Genomic DNA, 8373 nt, shown 5'->3' on the forward strand with positions numbered 1-8373 from the left:
CTCGAGAATGAGGGCTCAGTAATTATGGCACATGGACTTGGTGGCCCCGAGGCGTGTGGAATCTTCCCACACCAGAGACTGAACCCAGGGAAGTCCTAAATTATGTTTTATAAAAATCTCGTTTGTTCTACAGATTCAGTGCAATCCCTATTAAATTGTTGTTTTAGTCACTCAGTCGTGCCTGACTCTTTTGTGATTCCCTGGACTATATAGCCCGCCAGGCTCCTCTGTCCATGGGATTTCCCAGGTGAGAATACTGGAGCAGGTTGCCATTTCCTTCTCCATGACCTTGGGTTTTTATTAAAAGAGAAGGAGATTTTAGACACAGAGATACACGGAGGGCAAGCACGTGAAGCCTGAGGCAGAGACTAGAGTGATGTGTCATGAGCCAAGAGACAGAAAGAGTGGGAGAGAGGCGTGGGATGTCTTCTCCCTTGGAAGGTCCTGGAAGGAACGTATCCTGCCCAACAACTTGATTTTGAGTTTTGGGGCCTTCAGAACTGTAAAAGAATACATTTCTCTCTCTTTTTTGTTGTTTTCAGCTATCCAGTTTGGTACCTTGTCCCAGCAGGCCTAGGAAATGAATTCAGGGCTTGGATTTAGAAGTATAGAGGTTGTTGGTTGACCTTGGTGGGTTCTGAAGCATTAGGAACAACTCTCCCAGGATATTTTGACCATGGCAGGGAGGACAGCTATGGCAGAGCAAAAGCAATGTCATTTAAAAAAAGGTCTTTGAAAAAAACAAAACTGCTAATGAAAAAGTTGCTCCAAAATCAACGGTTGAAAGGACAGAACTCAGAACTTCAGGCGGGAGAAACTCATATAGGCCTCATTGTATAAGCAGGTGGACTGGGGAGATGCCAGTTGAAAGACATCCAGGTGCTTTCTCGGGTAATGTCCCTCCTCTTCTGCCTGAAGAGGCTTAGGAATGCAAAGAGGAAGAGGAAGTGCTAAGCTTTGAACATCCAAAAATACATTCCTGAGTATAAAACAAGGGAATAACCTTGAAAGCCAATCTTTGCCAAGAAAGAAAAGGGTGTTCTAAATAATGGAAGCAGGCATTAAGATACTCAGACAGGCCTGGTGGGTGGCCTAGGTCACCCAGAGTTGTGTCCTGAGTCTGAAGAGAAGCAAGTCAGGGTATGATGCAGGGGGCGTGGCCCCAGGAAAATCGTGCAGAAAGGCAGGGGCCAGGGACGTAGGAGGTCTAACACATGGTCTAGGTCCTCCTTCTAGCCAAAGCCAGGGGTTGAGGGGACAGATGAAAGTGCTTGTTTCTTGACTCTTTTTCTATTTGAATCCCTGGGAGGAGATCCATATTGGGTGAGAGCTGAGTGCAGCAGGTCAGAGGGGAGAAGAGCTACATGGAGGAGGAAAAATGGCCAGATGAATGACCCACTCCCCACGGCTGCAGGCGTCCTGAGATAACTCGGGTCTGGCAAGAAGATTGGAGGGGCTGAAGGGCCTAGGGGCCCTTAAGGTCTCAGGGCTGGATCCCTCCTGGGATCTCCCTGCTGGTCCAGTGGTGAAGACTCTGTGCTTCCAATGCAGGGGGTTGGGGTTCGATCTCTGGTTGGGGAACTGGGACCCCACATACCAGATGATGCGGCCAATTTTTTAAATTTATACGTGTATGAAAAAGAGAGCTATTATTCTTGTGGGGGCCCTCATGCACGGGGCAAGGTTCCAGCAGTGGGTGTCAGGGCACTCCAGAAGGCCCTCAGGTCATACTCTGTGGACCCAGCCACCACCATCACGGACAGTGACAGCAGAAAAAGAGGAGAAACTTAAAAGGACTGAGCATGTACCCTAAGAGAACTGAGTCATCCACTGGAGACAAATTAAGCTGGAAGACGCTGTGGCACCATGAATCGGCAAATTAGGGCTCCTTCCTACTTCCCCGCAGGCGAGCAGGGGCTCATCAACTCAGTCACAGGCAACTGAGAAGCTACGTTTGTCGGGGCCTTTTTTTCTTGAGTGTTAATCTGTGCCCCTGCTTCCCAGGCCACGGTCACCCTGACAGGGCTCCAGAGGCTGGAAGCAACGACTCTACGATTCTACGGCTGCTGGAGGGGGTGGGGGCAGGGCTTGCGGCAGAGGGTTCTTGGGGGTCTGGAATTTGGAGATGAAACGTTAGTGTGAGTGGAGCACAATTCCCCAGGGACTCTCCGGGGATAGCTGCCTCGGGGGGAGGATGTAGGAAAATCAAATTCAAAAGTACAAATCATTACTGTCACATACCCCGGAGGCTAAGGAGAAGCACCAGGTGAGAGAGAGACCTGGGCTGTTGGATTTTAAAAGTGACAGTCCGAGAGCCTGCCCCTCGGTTCACTTAAACCTCCCCGAAGCGCTGGGTGTTCATACAAAACACAAACAAAATCCAGAGGCACCATTTCCCCATGTTTGTGTTCTGAGGCTGGGGTTCACACCAGGTCAGGAGCCACAGCTGGTTTGGATCAGAAACTCCATATCCCGCATGTCCCCACTTAACCCGCTGCCTGATTAAAGGAAGAAGGGACCGGTGATGCTGGTAGGTCACGTCCCCATAGGCCCCTTTGCTTTGCTGTTGTTTAGTTGCTACGTTGTATCTGACTCTTTTGCGACTCCATGGATTGTAGCCTGCCAGCCTCCTCTGTCCATGAGATTTTCCCAGGCAAGAATACTGGAGTGGGTTGCCATATCCTTCTCCAGGGGATCCTCCTGACCCAGGGGTCGAACCTGCATCTCCTGCATTGGCAGGTGAATTCTTTACCATCTGAGCCACCAGGCAAGCCCTGATCCCTTTGCTTAGGGGGAGATTTAAAGTTGGCTGCCATCTCGTCCTAGAGGAGCCAGCCTTCTGTTGCCTGGTTTGTGTCCCCAAATTGTCTCCTGGGATTGGGGGTGAGAATGTGAGCCTGAGACCCAGACAGAAGCCCGTTCATACTCCTGCATGGAGATCTTGGGCAAAGCATTTAAACTTTGGAGGCTTATGGGTGCAATAATTCCCACCTTACTGAGCAGTTAAAAGGTTCAGAGGAGGGTGTGTACACCGTGTGTCTAGCACTGATGCAGGAACAGGTAAAAGTAGTTTAACTTGATTCTGCCATCCATCCTTCTGCCGTCCCCTCTCCCAGCTCTAACCCAATCAGCACGTTCAGGGTTAAATACCCTGCAGGAAGCAGAGCAAAGTGACTCAGAACCGGAAATTGGTTTAAGGGGCTAGCTCAAGCAAGCTTCCCCTGACCTTGACCTTTGGCAATCTTAAAGAAACAAAAATTTAGAAAACCTTTTCTTGTGAAGGGAAAAGAACAGTCTCCTTGGGGGCTCAGCCCCCCTGGCATCTCTGCAGGCCCCTTTACGTCAGGGTCTTGGGCAACATACCCAGGGCATCTGTCTACTGTGGGAACGGGGGCCCGAGTGCCTTGCCTGTAGAGGACGGCTGAGAATCACAGCGGGTCAGTGATGGGGAGTCACTGTCAGAAACTGCACACTGATCTCAATAAAAGGACACCCAACTCTGTCTTTCTTAAGTGATATTGAGGGAGAGGAGCTCCTGCCAGGTTCAGAGGAAAGAAACACCCCCCGCCCCCCACCGCTCCTGGCAGCAGGGGAATGGGGTTGCCACAGCAACGAGCTGCTTCCCAAGTCCACTCATTATATGGTTTTTGAATTTGACTTCCTCCTGTGTATACATCTAGCAGCTCCATTCCCTGTCTTGCCACCAACTCACCCCCTTAGGCTTTTCCCCTCCCTTCAAGACCTGGCTCTGGGATGGGATGGTATTTACTTAGTTTTCCTCTGCTGCAGGAAGGGGGTCACCTTCCAGGGCCCAAGAGCGGGCTCTTGTCTAACACTTAGAAATGAATGGTCTGAGGAGACACATGCTGCCCAACCAAGAGACTTTACTGGGAAGGGGCACCGGGGCGGAGAGCAGGAGGGTAAGGGAACCCAGGAGGTCTGCTCTGCCACGTGTGGCTCACAGTCTTGGGGTTTTATGGTAATGGGATTAGTTTCCAGGTTGTATCTGGTCAATCATTCTGACTCGATGTCCTTCCTGGCGGCGCACACACCACTCAGTCAAGATGGAGTCCATTGATGAGAATTCTGGGAAGTTGGTAGGACATGTGGTGTCTCCTTTTGACCTTTCCCAAATTCTTCCGGTTGGTGGTGGCTTATTAATTCTGTTTCTTACCAGGACCTCCTGTTATAAAATAACTCATGCAAATGCTTACTGTGGTGTCTAGCCAGAGTGGACGGTTTCAGTCAGTGTTCCCCTAACACATTGGGAAGAGCCCCCTCTTCCTCTGTGGCCAACTGGTCAACTTCCTTGGGCAGCACTTTGGCAGACAGGAAGTACATACCCTTTGACTTTATAGCTTGGGGGGTTTAACCCTGGCATTGCAGCATTGTCTGTAGTCACTCCAAACAGGGAGCCACCTTTGTTTCACTGGTTAAATATCAGCTGTGGCTTGAGAGTGCTATGTGGGTTTAGGAACAGCAAGACAGATTCCATGGGCCCCCATGGCAAGATGCACTGTAGTCGTTTAGTTTCTAAGTCACGTCCAACTCTCTGCAACCCCATGAACTGTAGCCCACCAGGCTCCTCTGTCCAGGGGATTTCCCAGGCAAGAATACTGGAGTTGCCATTTCCTTCTCATGCTAAGTCACTTTAGTAGTGTCCGACTCTGTGCGACTCCACAGACGGCAGCCCACCAGGCTCCCCCGTCCCTGGGATTCTCCAGGCAAGAACACCGGAGTGGGTTGCCATTTCCTTCTCCAATGCATGAAAGTGAAAAGTGAAAGGGAAGTCGCTCAGTCGTGTCTGACTCTTCGAGAACCCGTGGACTGCAGCCTACCAGACTCATCCGTCCATGGGATTTTTCCAGGCAAGAGTACTGGAGTGGGTTGCCATTGCCTTCTCTGATTCCTTCTCATAGTTAAGTTCAAAAGGCCAGTTGTTCAAACTCATAAACACAGAGAGTAGAATGGTGATTTCAGGGACTGGGGGAGGGGTAAATGGGGAGATAGAGTTTCAGTTCTGGAGACCGGCTGCACATCAGCCTGAATGTACTTAACCCGACTGAACTGTCCACTTAAAAATGGTTAAGGTGGTAAATCTTATGGTACGTGGGTTTTACCACAATTTTAAAGAAATGCAAGTTGCAGAATACAATTAATAGTTACAGCGTGATCTTGTTAGTGTGCCTTTCTAAAGGGTTCTGAAGTTATGGAAGGCGACAAAATAAGCTATCAGTGGTTACTTTCTTTTGGCTGCACCGGGTCTTTGTCATGGTGCACGGGCTCTAGAGCTCAAGGGCTTAGTAGTTGCCACACGTGGGCTTGGTTGCCCTGCAGCCTGTGGGATCTTAGTTCCTGGACTAGGGATCGAACCCGCATCCTGTGCAATGGAAGGCTGATTCTCAACCACTGGACTGCCAGGGAAGTCCCTCATTGGTTACTTTTGCAGTTGGAAGGAATTGAGGGGGAAAAAGATGTTACTTTTCATTTATTCCTTTCTGCAGAGTTTAAATATATATAAAATTAGGATCTATTATTTTTATAATTTCAACAAGTCAGTACAAACAAGGTGATGATATTCAGATACCTGGTCTCTAGAAAGAAGGCATTCATTCAATAGATGTTTATTAAGATGCTGTGCCAAGTACAAGGGTCCAAGGGAGAGCAGGCAGACAGGATGGTCTCTGCCCTTGTGGGATTTACACTCCTTCAGAGAGAGAGTCCTGACCATGGCTGGTGACTGACATGAGCTGTGATAAGGAGCAAGGGCGTGCTTTCCCCATATGGTCATTTCATCTCACACCTCTGAGGAGGTGACATTTAAGCTGAGACATGAAGGATGAAAAGGAACCAGCCGAGAGGAAGGAGGAAAGGGCATCCATGCACAGAAGCGAGAGTGCAAAGATCCAGATGGCCCAAAAGAGAAGGTCAGCATGTCAGAAACAGGCAGCAGAGGGCGAGGACTGCGCTCCCAGGGAAAGGCAGGGCAGGAGTCTAAGCGGGAGAGTGATGCGATCGGTTTATGTTTTAGAACCATCACCGTGACTGCTGGGGTTGGAGACGGGGCAAGAGGGCAGCTGACAGACAAGATAATGATGTCTTTATTAGCTTCCTGCTGAATGACATTGATGAGGATTTTGGTTTTAGACAAGGCCTGAAAATTGCAGGTAATGACTGGAAGAGGTTAGAAGAGTGCACATTTTAAATGGCTCTTAAGTGCACACACAACCGATGACATTATTATCTTCGCCGGGCTTGTGGACAGGAGGGTTGCAGCTGGCTCTTCTCGCTCTCAGGAGCCTGTGAGTCAGTGGGATTCAGTCAAATGCAGGTTCTCATTCGGCAGGTCATGCTGGAAGGGGCCTGAGACTCTGCATTTCTGGCCAGTTCCCAGGAGATGCCAAACCACACTTGGAAGAGCAGTTTATGAAGGACTTTCATTTTCAAAGTTGCTGTAATGTTCAAATTCCTTTTTTAAAAGCATGCTTTGCGTTGTGCTGGAAAATAATAACAGTTATCAAGGCTCTCAATCAAGGCTCTTAATAACAGTCAAAAGGCTCTCAAAACCACCCGCTTGAGACGGTTACCGACAAAGCAGAAGAACAGATTAGAAAGGGCAGTCTCTGGCTAGGCCACCAGGAGGAGGGCAAGGCCACCCAGCCATCAGCTCACCTCCTCCCTGATGAAACTCTTGGCTCCAGTGCAAAACAAAGAAGAAGCAACATTTAAGTAAACATTGTGTGCATGTCCCTGCTCAGTCGTGTCCAACTCTTACGACCCCACGGACTGTACCCCACCAAGCTCCTCTGTCCATGGAATTTTCCAGGCAGGAATACTGAAGTGGGTTGCCATTTCCTTCTCCAGGGGATCTTCCGTGCCCAGGGATCGAAACTGAGTCTGTTACATCTCCTGGGTTGGCAGGCGGATTCTTTACCACCTCAGAAGCCCCTGGGGCCGGATTACTTGGGTTAAAAATCTTAGCTCTGTCACTCTCTAGCTTTGTAAACTTGGACACATTGCTTAAGCTCCCCAGTCCTCAGTTTCCTCCTCTGAAAAATGGAGATAATAATAGCTAAGAGTGTTGTAAAGATTAAATGAGTTCTTGGGCTCATAGTGTCTTTACCTGCAAAGTGGGTATTTAATATTCCTGGGCTCACAGAGTTGGGAAGATTAAATAATGATAGCTGGTGCTTTAATAGTCTCATTTAGAATGACCAGCATGTAATGAGACTATTAAAGCACCAGCTATTATTATTTGATCCTCCCAACAACTCTATGAGCCCAGGAATATTAAATACCCATTTTGCAGGTAAAGACACTGAAGTTGGCAAAGATGGCACTCGGCTCTGGGACAGGGACAGCTCATGGCTTCTCTGCTTTTCGGATAGCTCTCCATCCAGAGGAGGGACCCTGGGAGAGAGCAGCCATCCAGATGCAGCTGATGCCACCAGAATCCCATTTTCTGTAGCACCTCAGGGGCCCCATGCCATCCCAGGTATCGAAAGCAGACCTGGTCCTCCCTCTGACCTAAAACAGCTACCCTGTGCAGGAACTAGAGGCCACGGGGTAAAGGTTCAAGGCAGGTGGGTGCTCAGCCTGCAGCATTCCCAGCTGTTCACTTACTCGGCATCTCTAAGGCAGATGGATCACAAAACGAAACTCAGCCTGCAGGGACCACATTAAAACAAGACAACTCTATCCGCCTTCTGCACAGCAGCCTCTGCAAGATGAAAAGGGTTTCTGAGATGAGAAGGCAGGCCGCCTCCATCTATCTTACTTAATCCTGCTGGTTGGATGCAAATTGCTTTCTCACACTGATGCAAAAGAATGCAGGTGGGTGGGATGCAGCGACTGGGGCTCGCAGCTGAAAGATGGCACGAGGGTGGGCAGCTGCCCTAAGAGGACCCTGGGGCCTCATGTAGGGCAGAGGGCAGCCACCAAGAGCCTCTCCTCTTCCTCCTCCCTGACTCCCCACCTCACCTTCCCCTCTACCCCTGCTCCCTGTGAGGACTTTGCAGAGTGTGGGAGTCGAGTCAGAAATTTCCTCAGCCTTTGTCTGGGGCAGGAACACCTGGAAGCATTTTGATGGACCAGAATATCTCCTGGAGCAAATGCAAAGCTGGCTCCTAGGCCACAGAGGGTCAGCTTCTGGGAGGGGATCTCACAAGAGGCTCAGGGACAGGGAGCCTGTGTTGACCCACCCTGAGTCGAGTGGGTTTAAGAGAGGTGAAGTCTGACTCTCGGTGTGTGCGTGCTAAGTCACTTCAGTTGTGTCTGACTCTTTGCAACCCTATGGACAATATAGCCTGGAAGACTCCTTTGTCCATGGGATTCTCCAAGCAAGAATACTGGAGTGGATTACCATGCCCTCCT

The sequence above is a fragment of the Bos javanicus genome, chromosome 5 (assembly GCF_032452875.1).
Source record: "Bos javanicus breed banteng chromosome 5, ARS-OSU_banteng_1.0, whole genome shotgun sequence".
Taxonomy (NCBI): Eukaryota; Metazoa; Chordata; class Mammalia; order Artiodactyla; family Bovidae; genus Bos; species Bos javanicus.